We start from the raw sequence: 15,645 nt of genomic DNA on the forward strand, positions 1-15,645 counted from the left end.
CTCTCTGCTTGGCCCTCTGGGAGGAGGAGAGGAGTCTAGGGGGGAGCATTTCCTAAAAAAGCACGACAGAAGTCCAGCTTTGGAGAAAGTGAGTACTGCCTTGAGGGCAGGAGCCCTCCCTGCCCAGCATTGCCCATAGCCCCAGGAACCCCTGGCATTGGGCACAGGATTACCGGCATATGTGTAGGGATGTGCATTTTTCAATGGGAAAAATGCACAGCCTTTGCCAGATTCTCTAAGGAGTCCTGAACCTAGAGCAGCACCCTCACTCTGTGGGCAGAGCTTCGTGGGAAACCACACAGAGGCCAGATCAGAACAAGGAGCAGAAAGGAGCGATTGAAATGTGCTGGTTCTTGCGCCCATCTCCACAGCTCACCTCGTGTCCAGGACACGTCTTCCCCCGACAGCCAGTTCTCACTTCTCTCCCTTTGCTGCTCTTCACCCTGAAACCCTTTCCTTTAGAGCTGGCCTGGAAAGCAATCTGCCTTCTTTGGGTCACATTTCATATCCTGTGGTGCACACGTCTGTGTGGATTTTCTAGTTGTGCTCTCAGAGGACAACTAGAAATTTCTTTTCAGATTTTTTTTGCCCATAGAATTGTCTTCTAAGGTGCTTTAATAAAAAGATACTTGAGTAGCAGAAGATGCTTACAGAATCCAGTAACCGTAAGTAGCTCATTCCAAGCTAAAAACAAATAATGGTCATATAGGTGATAAATAAGAAGTGGAAACACTATCTGAACATGGCCTCTCCCACGTTATTACAAACAGGACCGCAGCAGACAGGGGTGTGGCGGGGACACCCGCCGCCAGGGAGAGGTCAGCACGAGCACTGGCAGGAAGTGGTGTCTTTCTGGAGAAAAGCTGCCATGGAGGGGAGATCCTGGGAGCGAAAGCCTGGGATGGAGTGGCCACCTGCCTCGTATCATGCAGAACCAGCTGACCTGGAAGCCCTGCGGAGGGACCCTGGGAGCCCTTTGATCTGGTCTTGCTTCTGCAAAGAGCCTGAGAAGCATGCCCCCAACTGAGTGCAGGAGCAGGTCCAGAGAGAATGCATCTTCCATGATTTCTCCTCTGGGAGGCCATGAGGAGAGGCTAAGACCCTGTGTCAGAGCCCCTGGGGCCAGAGCAGTTTTACTTGAGAAGGGAGACAGCAATCCCCATGGAAAATGCTCTGGGCTTTTGCAGGTGCTAAGCAGTAGCCGGAACTTTCAGGAAAACCAAGGAGACATCCCGTTGGTTCTCCGTGTGCAGTTGAAAGAGACTGACTCATCCATTCATCCTTTGCCCTCCTCCACCTCCCAAAGGTTTCCTGTGAAGACTGGACTTGAACAACAGGGGTCTGATCTATGCCGTCATCCTAGTCTCCTCTCCAGGCTTGTTTTTAAAAATAACTTCTATTTTTCTTATAACACCAGTAATTTACCGTTTGTAGGAAACTTAGAAATATAGAAAAGCACAAAGAACGAGCTATAATCCAATCATCCAGAGACAACTACTCTTCATATCATGGTATCTTGTCTGTTCTCTGTGAATATTAATGTGTATTATAATGCACGTATGTATAGGTATGTGCATTTATTTATATATATTTATTTATAGAAATGTATATTTATGCAATGTGTAATTACTTTTAGAAAAAAGGCATCATATTGTGGTTCAGAGCTCAGACTCTGGAGCTAGACTGCTGAGTTCTAATCCTGGCTCTGTTATGTGCTGGCTGTGTGGTCTTCATCTCAAACTCTCTGTGCTTCAGTTTCCTCATTTGTAAACAGCCTAATCGGTTGATGAAAAATAGTATCACGTTGTTGCCTGAATTTACAATTCTTTGTTGGTCATTCGTGTTTCTTGTAATCACTTGTTTGCACCCCCTGTCCATTTGAGGGTACGCCTCATGTGTGTGTGAGAGCGCTGTGTGTTCTGGGCCATTCCCCAGTCTTGGGCTCTGGACCCCATCCCATCTGCCTCGTTAGCCCCTGATTATCCACCATCTTTTCTGTGTCTTCACTTTCTCTCTATGTATTGGTTCCTTTCCACCAATTAAGAAAATCAATTAAAATGTTGATTTTAAAACATTCTTAAGTCTCTCCCATTTTAAAGAAATAAACAAAAACCCTTGTTGAATGTCGGCGACCTCCTTCCTTTGTCAGCCAAATTTCCTAAAAGTTGTCTACAGCCGCCATCTAAGTTCCTCATTCCACTTTCTCAATCTCAGTCTGGTTGCTGCCTGCCCCCCTCAAACTGCTGGGAACAGGGTTACCAATGGCCTCCTTGTTGCCAGGTCCACAAGGCACTTTTGTCTTTATTCTCACCTGACCTCTTGCATTTGGCACCTCCTCCTGCTCGCTCTTTCCCCTGTCCTCCCAGACCGTGCACTCTCCTGCTGCCTGGTCTCCCTCCCCTCCGCTCTGCCTATTCCTTACTGGGCTCCTCCCTAAGTTTCTCTCCTTGAATGTGCTTTTTCTCGGCCTTCCCTTCTAGTTCCTTCTGCTCTCTGAGAACCTGACTGAACTCATCCACACCCAAATCTTCACAGCTTTGTAAACGTGGACAATTCCCAAATCTCGATCTCTAATTCAGACCACCATCCTGAGCTCCAGACTCACATACCCAACTGGACGCCCATTAAGACATTCCCCAAAAGCATAAAATCCATGTGTCTCAAACAAAATTACGCATCCTTCCCATAGATCCTTCTCTCCCCTCTGGTTTCTATCTTTGAAAAGGGTCAGATCATATCCTATTAAAGTGCCAGTGACTCATTTCAAAAGGAATCAAAGCAGTAGTTCCATTAGCGGTTGAATTTTGGGGATGAGAAGGTGGGGAGGTACAGGGGCGACTGGGCCTTCCTGATGTCACTAGTCACAGTGCTGCTGTGCTTTGTGTTTTTCTCCTGTACGAGGCTGACCCTGTACTTGACAGACCATCAGCACTTATCATTACTAAATGAATGGAAACTCATGGGACCAAGAGTAATCGCTTTTCACAAAGTGTTTAGCTGGAAGGGCTCTCAAAGACCATCCAGTCCAATCGCAGCCCAGAGAGGAGTCTGTGGGCCTCTGCCCATTTCCAGTGGTGTAGAGAAGCGACCTCAGATCTCCCTACTTCCCAGACAGTGTGATTTCTCCAGGAGCCACTAGGCAAGGCCATCAAAGATACCCACCTCTGCCATTAGCCGAGAGTCTTGGGCCCAGGTAAGGGCTTTTGACCTGACATTGCTCTCCTGTCACCCTACAGGTCCCCATCTTCAGACACCCTTAGAAAGAGTGGGAGCTCCAGATTGCTTGCAGAGCGTTTTCTTACCGCTGGCTGGGCTCCCAGGCCCCGAAGTCACAGGAAAGTACGTGCTAGTGTAGTTATCAACATCCCAGTGAGGGAAATGCTTTCTTTTGAAAAATCATTTATTATAGAAAATTCGATCATACTAAAAAGAGAGAGAATAGTACAATGAATCCCCACACATCCATTACCCAATTTCTACTCAATCCTGTCATATCTATCTCCTTTTCCTCCAACAATTTTTTGGGTGTTTGTTTTGGTTTGGTTCTAGATCATTTTAAAGCACTGTTTCTCAAACTTTTTGGTCTCAAGACTCCTTTGCATTTTCAAAAATTGTTGAGGACCCCGAAAAGCTTTTGTTTATGTGAGTTAAATTTTTGATATTTATCGTATTAGATGTTAAAACTGAGAAACTTCTTAAAATAATTACTTATTGATTCATTTAAAAATTACAACACATCCATTAAATGTTAATATAAGTGATTTTTTTAAATGAAAAATAACTATATTTTCTGAAACAAACAAAACTAGCAAGAAGAGTGACATTGTTTTACATTTTTACACATCTCTTCAATGTCTGTTTTAATAGGAGACAGCTGGATTCTCCATAGACGACAGCTGGATTCTTGTGTATGCTCTGCATTCTATTGGTTGAAATATGTTGTTTGATTGAAATACATGAAGAAACTCTGGTCTCACACAGAAATGTAGTTGGAAAATGAAGGCTTATTTTAATAGTTTTCAGATATTTGTAGACGTTCTTTGAAACCATGCTGAAACTTAATAAACACTAGTTTCTTAAATGTTAGTTGCAATGTGAAATCTGAAATTGTATCAATGAACTTTTTGTATTGTGTTACAGTAAAATCCATCCTTTCTCTTGCACTTTGAGTGGATCTATCTGATTTGTTTCATTGTGCCTTGGTCATTTGGAGAATATTGGTTGCTAAGTTATGCAGATCTTCCAAATGTTGAAACATGTCATTACACAATATCAAAAAATTATATTTGTTAATATCATCACCAATTTCTCCCAATGTCTTTATACTCTGGCAAGCTGGCAGATACAAGTTTTCTTAAATTCTAATTTTCACATGAAAGCTCTAATTTTATGATTGGCAAGAAATTTTGTCCATTTTTTACTTAAAGTGACACCTGATTTTGTTCACTTTTGGGAAAATGTCTGCCAAATAGGGCAGGGTCAAGTCTGGATTGACCATAATTTATCTGGTAGTCAGTTTTTTTTTTTTTTTTTTTTGTGAGGGAGATCAGCCCTGAGCTAACATCCATGCTAATCCTCCTCTTTCTGCTGAGGAAGACCGGCTCTGAGTTAACATCTATTGCCAATCCTCCTCCTTTTTTTTTTACCCCCAAAGTCCCAATAGTTGTACGTCATAGTTGCACATCCTTCTAGTTGCTGTATATGGGACACAGCCTCAGCATGGCCGGAGAAGCGGTGCGTGGGTGCGCGCCCGGGATCCAAACCCGGGCCGCCAGTAGTGGAGCTCGCGCACTTAACCGCCAAGCCACCGGGCCGGCCCATCTGTTAGTCAGTTTTTCAAGTAAACATCATGCTCCATGGAAAAAGCAGCTAGTTCAGCTCAAAACTCAAATGATACCACAAGTGCTTTTTCCTTGAGACAACTATTGGGATGCAGCAGAAGTGCTTTTTGAGTACTTTCCATTTCATCACATGGAATATTAAAAAGATGTACTCTAAAAGGTCAAGATTTAATGAGATTAATAGTTTTTATTGCTTCATACTGCACATTCTTAAATGCAATTGGCTTTTTAAAATGTTGACTGTGTGGCAGTAAAGAATACAATGACAAGGACAGTTTGGTATCACTGCCTTGATTTGTGCTACAGCACTAGCAGTTTTACCCACTATTGCTTTTGCACCATCAGTGCAAATGTCAAAGCAGTGAAAAAGGTAAACAACATGTTAATAGTGTTGTAAAAGTAGTTTTGATTCTGGACATCCCTAAATGAGTCTCAGGGGTTCCCTCAGGGGGTCTATGGACCTCACTTTGAGAATTGTGGTTTTTAAGCAAATCCCAGACATCACATCAGTCACCTCCAATGAACAAAGACTTAAAAAAACATAACACAAATATTACATATAATGCAATTAATAACATATTCTTAATATCATCTAATACCCAGTCTGTGTCTAAATTTCCCCTAATGTCTCAAAACAAATTTTTATTTTTACAGTTGCTTTGTTTGAATCAGGATCCAAATTATGTCCACACACTGTGGTTTTCACTATGTCTCTAAAAAATCTATTTTAGTGTCCCTTCCTCCCTCCATTTTTTTTTTTTTTTTTTTTTTTTTTTTTTTTTGTGAGGCGATCAGCCCTGAGCTAACATCCGCCAATCCTCCTCTTTTTTTGCTGAGGAAGACGGCCCTGGGCTAACATCTGTGCCCATCTTCCTCCACTTTATATGGGACGCCGCCACAGCATGGCTTACCAAGCAGTGCGTCGGTGCGCGCCTGGGATCCGAACCAGCGAACCCCGGGCCGCCGCGGAGCGCGCGCTTAACCGCTTGCGCCACCGGGCCGGCCCCCCTCCCTCCATTTTTATTCCATATTTTGTTGAAGTAACAGGATCATTTGTGCTATAAAATTTCCAGCCTTCTGGATTTGGCTGATGGCATCCTTGTGGCATCCTTTACCATGTTTTTCTGGCCTCCCGTATTTCTTGCAGACAGCTTAGATCTAGAGCAGGGTTTCTCAACCCTACACTATTGGTATTTTAGGCCAGATAATTCTTTGTTGTGGGAGCTGTCCGTGCACAGGATGTTTAGCAGCATCCCCAGCCTCTACACACGGGATGTTAGTAGCATTCCAACACTAACTCCCCCACCCCCACCAAGCTGGACAACCAAAAATGTCTCCAGACATCGTCAAAATGTCCCCTGGAAGGCAAATCACCCCTAGTTGAGAACCTCTATTCTAGAGGCTCTAGAGACTTGATTAGATTCTGGTTCAGCTTTTATATTGGCAAGAATAAGTCATGCGTGATTCAGAGTACTTCTTATTACATCTTAGCAGGAAACACATGGTGTCTGATTGCCCCACTTTTAGAGTTGAGATTGATCCATGAGTTCAAGCGTTGTCAATCTAATCCACCAACTTCAAAACTCTCCAACAATCCTCCTGAAAGTGTTAGCATCTATGGATGATTGCAGCCTACATCCATTATTTCATTAGGGATTGCAAAGCGGTGATTTTTTTTCCCCCTAATTCCATCATTTGCTTCTGTCTTTATTAGCTGGGATACTTTTCTAAAGAAGAATTTTCCCTGATTAACTATTTGGTTACCCTGAAATAATGTCCATACAGAGTAAAGCATGATAGCTGTCTGATTTTTTCTCTTCACTTACTAATTTAGCACTATGGCCTGGAGACCACTCCACAGCAGAACATAGAAGTGTTCCTTATTCATCTTTGTTTAACAGCTTTATTGAGATATAATTTACATAGCATATAATATATCCATTTTAAGTGTATAATTCAATGATTTTAGTAAATTTATAGAGTTGTGCAACCATCACCACAATCCATTGTAGACCATTTCCATCATTCCAAAAAGTTCCTTTGTGTCTGTTAATAGTCACTCCTCCCAATCCCAGCCCTAGGCAACAACTGATCTGCTTTTTGTTTCTTTAAATTTGCTTTTTCTAAACATTTCACATGGTCATATGGTCTTTTGTGTCTAATTTCCTTCACTTACCATAATGTTTTTGAGCTTCACCCATGTTGTAAAATGTATCAGTTACTTTGTTCTTTTTAGTTGTCTAATTGTGGTCCATTGTATGACTATACCACGTTTTGTTTATCCATTCACCAGTTGATGGATGTTTGGATTGTTTGCAGTTTCTGGCTATTATGAATAACCACTATGAACATTCACAAACATGTCTTTGTATGGACATATACTTTTATTTCTACTTGCTAAATTCCTAGAAATGGAACTGCTCACCATCCTCGTTCCTTTCTACAACTGCATTAAACTCCATTGCATAGTTGTACCATAGATTATTCAACCCATCCCCTGTTGTTGGACATTTGTGTTGTTTCAGTTTTCCTTTTCGCTATTGCAAAAATGGTGCTACAATAAATAGCTCTGCATCTGTAATTTATTACTTTTGCCAGTGCATCTTGTTGATAGATTCTTAGATGTGGGTTTGCTGGGTCAAGTGGCAATCCCATATGCAGTTTGGATAGATATGACCTAATTCCCCTCCGTAGGGGTTGTGTCATTTTGCAACCCCACCAGCAATCTATGAGAGTGGTTTTCCACAGTCTTGCCCTCAGTATATATTATTCAACTTTTGTATTTTTATGAACATAATAGGTAAGAGATGGTATCTCAGTGTAATTTTGATTAGGAATGCTCACTTTTCTGATGTGTCACTTCATTTGTTCGTTTGTTTATTCATTCATCCATCCCATACCGTGACGAGGTGGCACCCCAGAGGTTGCTCTAATTGCTAGTATTACTGTCGTAAGTGCCAGGGGTAGCTCTGAATGAGGCAGGAAATATTCCTGCCACCCTAGAGCTTACATTCTGATATGGAAAGACAAATAATACAGTTAATAGATCAGAAAATGTTCACATAGTGGTAAGCATTCTGATAAGATTTGAAAGAGAGTGATGTGATACATCAATGGACGGCATCCATTCATTCATTTGCTGAGTCACACCTACAATGCGCCAGGCACTGGGTGAAGTGCTAGGGCCTTCTTGGTCAAGGTGTAGCCAGAGTCTTTTGTAAAGATGATTGGGGTAAGAGTGTGGGCGCCAATAGGTCATATAGAGCTGTGGGTACAAACTGACGCTCGTGTACTGGACCCTGGGAACACAGAGAGGACAAGACATGGTCTCTGTGCGCAGTCTAGTGGGAGAGAAAGACATGACATCAAGCCATATGATAAGAAAAATGCCCTAACAGTGCAGTGGGAGCATAGGCAAAGGCATTCCGGAGCACTCCTCAGGCTGGTTGAGGGTAAGGCAAGGCCACACAGGTCCTCAGAAGATGAACGAGGGGGCCGGAAGCCTTGCAGGGAGAGAGCACATCAGGCTGTCCCGGGCACAGCTCTACCCTCAGGGTGGAGCTGTGAAGTAGCAGGGTTCTCTTTGGAGCTAGCCTCTTTTGATCCTCCTATTTGTCCATCTGCGCAATCTGTGGGGCCTGTGGCTTGTGATCTTGGGTACTCTACTTCTCCTGTCTACACCTGTGGTAAGCAGAATAACGGTCCCCAAATGTCCATTTCCTAAACCCTGAAACGTGTGAAATATGTTACTTTATATGGCAAAAGGGACTTTGCAGAAGTGATGAAGTTAAGGATCTTGAGATGGGGATACTATCCTGGATTATCTGGGTGGGCCCGATGTAATTAGAAGGGTCCTCATGAGGGAAACAGGGAACCAGGAGGATCAGAGTGAGAGAAGCAGAGGTCGGAGTGATGCACCCAGAAGCCTGTGGAAGCTGGAAAAGGCAAGGACCTGGCTTCTCCCTACAGCCTCCAGAAGGAACACAGCCCTGCTGACACCTGGATTTTAGCCCCGTGAGACCCGTTTCTAACTTCCGACCTCCAGAATTTGTAAGATAATAAATTTGTGCTGTTTTAAGCCACTAAGTTTCTGGTAGTTTGTTACAGCAGCCGTGGGAAACTCATACAACCCCTCAGTTTTCTCATCCTTGGAATGGGGATGATAACAGTCCTATGTCGTGGGGGCGCTGTGAGGATGAAATAGATAGCGTAAGCAGGGTGCTTAGCAGGCCCCCAGCTCAGTCGACCTTCGCTTCACAGCTTATCAGCTGTTGCTCCGGGGTCTTTACAACAAAGCGTTATGTTAAGAAAGAGACTTCAAGATCTCTAAACACCAAACATGTACACTAGGGGATCTTATTCTTTCATCAGACTTGTGCTAATGTGAAGTCAGTGCCTGCCCATATCTCTTCTCATTCAGTGACACATCAAGCAGGCCCCATTTTCCATTTATTTCTAAAGTAACTTAACTTTGTCTTTAATTATCAAATGCACGTTCATTGTAGGAAAAAATTCTATAGAAAATATAGAGGAATAAAAAGTAAAAATCATCCATAATACCGTTACATGGATATAGCCATTGTAATTTCCAGAATTTTGTATGCACACACACACACACACACAACATATCATACGTATCTTCTCATATTATATGTTTCTATACCATCAGGTTTAGTGGCTTCCTAGAATTCAATTTTAAGGAAGCCATCGTTTATTCAACCTATCCCTGATTGTTAGGCATTTAGGATACAAGGAACATCCTTGTATATATTTCTTTGTATTCTCGCTTAATTAGTTCCTTAGGTTACATTCTTCAAGTGAAATTACTGGGTCAAAGGGCATGCATATTTTAATGGCTAAACACACACACACACACACACACACACAGGCACATGCATGTATCTGAACTGAGGTTGAGAAACCTGTTCCACTCTCTGCTTCCTCCGGCAGTCTACTCAAGCGTCCATTCATCACACCTCAGCTCACGTTAATTATTATCACTCAAATTTTATCTTTTGCTTATCTCTTGGGCAAGAACTTGGCCTCATTGTTTTAATATTCATTCTTTGATCACTAGTAGAGTTAAATTGGATTCACATGTTTGTTGCCCATTTGCACTTCTTTTTTTGTGACTTATTCATATCCTTTGTCCATTTTTCTGTGACAGTGTTCATCTTTTTCTTATTCAACCATTTGTCATGTAAGTTGTGAGTATTTTCTCTAGTTCGTCATTTGTCTTTTTACTTTATCTGTAGTATCTTTACTCCAAGATCGATCAATCATTTCTTTTATGGCATCTCACTTTCATTTTATGCTTAGAAGTTCTTCTTTCCAGCAGGACTATCAAATTGTCTCTAATATTTTCTTGGACCACATTTATGATTTTATTTTACAATGTAAATTTAACCCATCTAGAATTTGTCTGGTGTAAGAAATGAATTCCCCTAAGTGACATTTATTTTTTAAACATCCATTCCATCACCAATGGTTTGAGATGACATATTCATCATGAATTGACTTTCTATATATACTTGGTTTTATTATTCATTAATCTATATCTTTACCAGTGTGGGAGATCAGAATGGGCCACCTCAAAATACGTTTCTTTATCTTGATTATTTTCTCTGAAAGAAACTTTGACCTCTGCCCCCCCACTAACTGCCTAAACAAATGTAACTCTGGGTATGGACAGACTGGCAGGGTCCTTGCTAAGCCCATTCCAAGTAAAAGTGGAAGTTATCCTTTGCAAAGGACATTTACATTTATAAGGGAAATCTCCATTTGTAAAGGTATCTCCCTCTCTGTACTGGGAAGAAGGGGGGATGACCTCATCTCTAGAAACTTAGTGCGGAAAGCGAGTCTGCATAATAACCTTACTGTGCTTTTCTGGTAATCTCCCATAACTGACTCGTTCGTTCCTCACCCCCAACATCCTCCTTTGTCTTTACCTAAATCTATTTAAGAAGAGAACCTCTGCCATTTTGTTGAGATACTCAGTTACCCAGTGGGTCTCTCCCATGTATACATATTATAATGCTTTGTTTGATTTTCTCCTGCTATTTGGTTTCATGTCAATTTAATTTATAGCCCAGCCAGAAAGGAACCAGAGTGGGTAGAGGATAGTCTTCCTCCCCTTCACCAGTAATATATTACTTCTAATTATCTGTATAGTAAATTTCTAGAACAAAAAAGTACTAGAACTCCCCCCCTTCTTTTCACATTATCTTCCTTTTCAACATTTTTTTTTTTTTGGTGGGGAAGATTAGCCCTGAGGTAACATCTGTTGCTAATCCTCCTCTTTTTGCTGAGGAAGATTAGCCCTGGGCTAACATCCGTGCACATCTTCCTCCACTTTATATGGGACGCTGCCACAGCATGGCTTGACAAGCAGTGCGTTGGTGCTCGCCCGGGGTTCCTAACCTGTGAACCTCCTGAACCCTCGGGCCGCCGAAGCAGAGTGTGCACACTTAACCACTATGCCACCAGGCCGGCCCCCTTCCTTTTCAACATTTTATTTATTTTTCTAAAAAGAGTTTGGCATAATTTAGTTAAGTTTCAAAATGTCAATCTTTGAGACTTGGTGATTGTGTTAAATTTCTAGGTTAATTCTAAGAGTGTTGACATCTTTAGGGTATTAAGTGTTCTAATTCAAGTACATAGTGTGTCCTTTTATTTATTCAAATACTCTTTTATGCACTTTAGTAGTGATTTGTGATTCTCTCTCTATAGATCCTCTTGTGATATCACACAAAGATATTTGCTCTTTGTCCCCAGTTCCTGGCACAGAGCTCCTAAAACCTGTGGAATTTCCTGAGTAACAAGTGTGATAGGAATGTCTTTTGTTCTAATTAGGTGACTCTTGGCGGGTTCCTAGAGAGCTCCAGGATGGGGCTGGTTTCCAGAGAGACCAAGCCTTGATTAGAAGCTTGGAACTTTCAGCCCCACCCTCCAACCTCCTCAGAGGGGAGATGGGCTGGAGATCGATCGAGTTAATCACCAATGGCCAAAGAATTAATCATCCATAGCTGTGTAACGAAACCTCTGTAAAAATCCCCAAATGACAGAGTTTAGAGAGCTTCTGGGCTGGTGAACATATCAAGTTGATGGGAGGGTGGCATGCCCAGAGAGGGCTTGGAAGCTGTGGTCTCCTGTCTTACCCACCCTCCCCATACATTGGTCTATGCATCTCTTCCGTCTGGCTGTTCCTGAGTTGTATCCTTTATAATAAACTAGTAAACCTAAGTTAAACGTTTTCCTGAGTTTTGTGAGCCATTCCAGCAAATTATCAAACCTGAAAGGAGAAGATTGGGGGAACCCCTGACTCTGAAGCCAAGTTGGACAGAAGTGTGGGTAACCTGGGGACCTGATACTTGTGAGTGGCATGTGAAGTGAGAGTAGTCTTTTGGGATGGAACCCTTAAACCTGTGTCCTATGCATGTGCATGGACTGTCACGTGTCAGGTATGGGTCCGCTGTAGGCAACAGTCAGGGGCAGCTGGATCCAGTGGCTGGATCCCACTGGGAGGTCAGTCCTCAGGCTGGCCCAAGGCTGTAGCAGTCACTGTCACTGTTCAGCGAAGCCAGGAAACTGCTGTGTGAAATCCAAGAAGCGCAAGTAAGGATGGAGACAGAGAGCAAATAACAAGGACAGACTGGGGGAGCTGTGAAGCAGCAAGAATGGTGTGACAAACGGGTAAAGTGGTACAGGGGAGGTGAGTGAGAACCGAGATGTGAGAGGCAAGCGTTTGTGAAACCTCTCTTGTACGTCTACTTGGCCATGCCAGGCTGAGAAATCCTGACTGCACATGCCCTTTTTGTGCCTGCCTGGACGCTGCTGGAAACCAAAGGAGGTGCGAGCAAGGGCCTTGAGAAATGAAGTTCGGTTACCCATTAGACAGCGTCCATGGAGTGAGGCAGCAAGCCATGGGGCCCAGCCATCAGATGTTCTTCAGTTAGTGCTCTTAGAGCTTCTTTAGTGTCAGTGGTTTGGGCCATGTGCGGCCATGCTTGACCTGGACCTCTCACCTTCCCTCCCCTCTGCTGAATCAGTGAGACATGATCCCCAGTCTCTAGGCTCTTGCTGCTGAGACAGCTCTCCCAGTGCCCCAGGGGCTCAGCCATCCCACCTCCAACCCTCCAGAGCCTGCTTCCAGAAGATGGGCCTCACTAACCAGGTCCAGTACATGACACTGTGTTGACCTTCTGTCTGACATGTTAAAAATTTTTTTCAATCTTATTTAATTAGACAGAAATTTTCAAAAATTTGATAACATGATGTGTTGGGAAGGGTGTGGGAAAGCACGTCCTCTTACACATCGCTGTATGGAAATTTGGCAATATCTGGCTAAATAAAAGTGCACAAACCCTTTGATTCAGCAATAATTTCACTTCTAAATATTTATTTTGTAAATATAATTGCACATTTAATTGAAATATATGCAAGATCCTTATATATTTCAATATAGCTTGTAATAGCAAAAGATTGGAAACAAAAACTTCAATGTCCATCAACAAAGGACTAGTTAAAAATAATATTATACATATTCCATATGTTAATACAATGGGAAACTATGAAAATTATACAACTGTCTAAAGAGTGACAATGCTTTATCCTTATTGATATGAAATATTGCAAGATATCTGGTTAAGTGGAAAAAGGCATGGTGGAAATTGTGTGTGTATTACGCTAAAATATTATCAGGGAGAAAAAGAAAATGTATACCTGTAAAATATGTGGACTGTTCCTGGAAGGATATATGAAAAACTTGTAAAAGAGGATGTACCGGGGGAGGAGGGATGGGTGGCGAGGTAAAGGAGAGGGAGATAAACTTAATTTCCTTATATACCCTTTTGTACTTTCTTTGAATTTATAATAAAGCATGACCTATTTGACATTTAGATTTTCCAGTAATATTTAACAACATGGGGGAATATTTTTCTCAAGTGCATCCCTTGCTTCTCCACCTGGATGGCTAAAAAGTATCTAAAACTTAAATTGTCCTAAATTGAACCCCACATCTGCTCTATCTGCCCTTTTCCTCACGTCAGTTACTGGCAACTCTATTCTTGCTGTTGTTCAGGCCAAAAATCGCGGAGTCATCCTTGGCTTCTCTCTTTCTCTCACATCCCGCATCCAGCTCCAGCCACAGTGGCTTTCTTGCTATTCCGAGAAAACGCCAAGCCCCATGCAGCCTTTGTACTGGCTGTGCTGTCCTGCCTAGAGGGCTCCTCCCCCTAACCTGCATGCTTCACCCTCTCTTCTCATCCAAGTCTTTGTTCGTATATCACCCCACCGAGAAGTAACCCAGCGCTCCTGATCCGCTTCCACTTTGCTTAAAAAAATTACTTCCTTTTATATTTGTTATCTGTCTCTTCCCACTTGACTATGCTTCACGAGGGCATTCATTTTTGTTTGTTTTTTTCGTTGTCGTTTCCCTAGTGACAATGTCTGGCACATAATAAGCCATGATAACTATTTGCTGATTGAATGAATGAATATAATGTAAAGTTTACAGACCATAATATAAAATTGCACCTACAGTATAATTGCAGTTTTGTAAAAAATGTATTTAAAATATTTATATTTTTCTAAAAGATGTTACATGACGGGCATTTGCATATTTCGCAATATTTTTTCCTCCCCTTGCCCATGAAAGAATATTCCATCATTGATTGCTTGGCTTCTTCTCCCCCCCCAACTTCTAGGGGAAGAAATGTATCTGCTAGCTCAGATTCTTCCAAGCAAGTGGGTAGAAAGAAAAGATGAAATGCAAGGAGAGAAACAAGTTTAATTAATTTAATATTGGGAATGGGAGCGGAGTCTCTCCGAGGAAGAAGAGAAACTTGAGAAAGGGGGAGGGGAAAAAGAGAGAGAGATACCTTGATGTCGGGGGCTTATGATAGACTTTTGGTGGTAGTTGAAAGTGAGGGGCTACGAGAGCTTTGGGGAAGCGGCGAGGGTTGGGCGGTGTCAAGAATGGGAATGGGAAAGAAACTTTAAGAAGTATCTCTATGGATTATAAATTGGATTCCCTTTGATTTTCTTTAAGAATCTCCAGTGAAGATCTCAATTGCTTTTGACTACTTTTGGATAGTGACTTTTTTTTTTTTTTTTTAAACATAACTGTGCTGGGACTGGACCACATGGATTCCTGGCTTTTTTTTATGGGGGCAAGAAATATATGGCAATATTATAAATGGTCTGTTCAGGGTTGTGGTTTAATGTGGTGATATTTTAATTTTCTTCTTTATGTTTTTCCATACTTTTGGCATTTTTCTACTATAAATGTATTCCTTTTATAATAAAGAAGAACATGTTGTAACATTTTTCTTTTTCCTTAGTCCTTTAAAGAGTCTCTGAGTAGCCATCAGTAGCTGCCTGGGGCGTCCATCCTCTGCCTGCCTATTTTAGGCAGCATCCAGGGCCAGGAATGGGAGCAGCCACACTGCAGCCGGGGTCTTCTCATGGCCAATGTTCAGGCTCTTCCCGTGACCCCCACACAACTCTCACTTCGGCTGGATCTATTCTGTGCTTGCCTCAGCTCCCCAGTACCCTCAGCAGCTGGCTGCTGTGGGTAGGATCCCTTGTCTTAGCTCTGTCCCTTTGGACTGGAAACTACTGCTGAATCTACCCTCGTCTCTCCCTAAAATAGGGGTTTGGTTAATAGCTATACCCATCTGACTCATATACATGGAATCTTTTTTTTTTAATTTTAAATTTTATAAAATTCCATCATGATACTCAGCTGAGGCTCCTCTTGCAGAACATAGGAGAGACGACTTTGGGCCACCACCTGGGCTGACCA

This window comes from Diceros bicornis, chromosome 5 (genome assembly GCF_020826845.1).
Source record: "Diceros bicornis minor isolate mBicDic1 chromosome 5, mDicBic1.mat.cur, whole genome shotgun sequence".
NCBI lineage: Eukaryota > Metazoa > Chordata > Mammalia > Perissodactyla > Rhinocerotidae > Diceros > Diceros bicornis.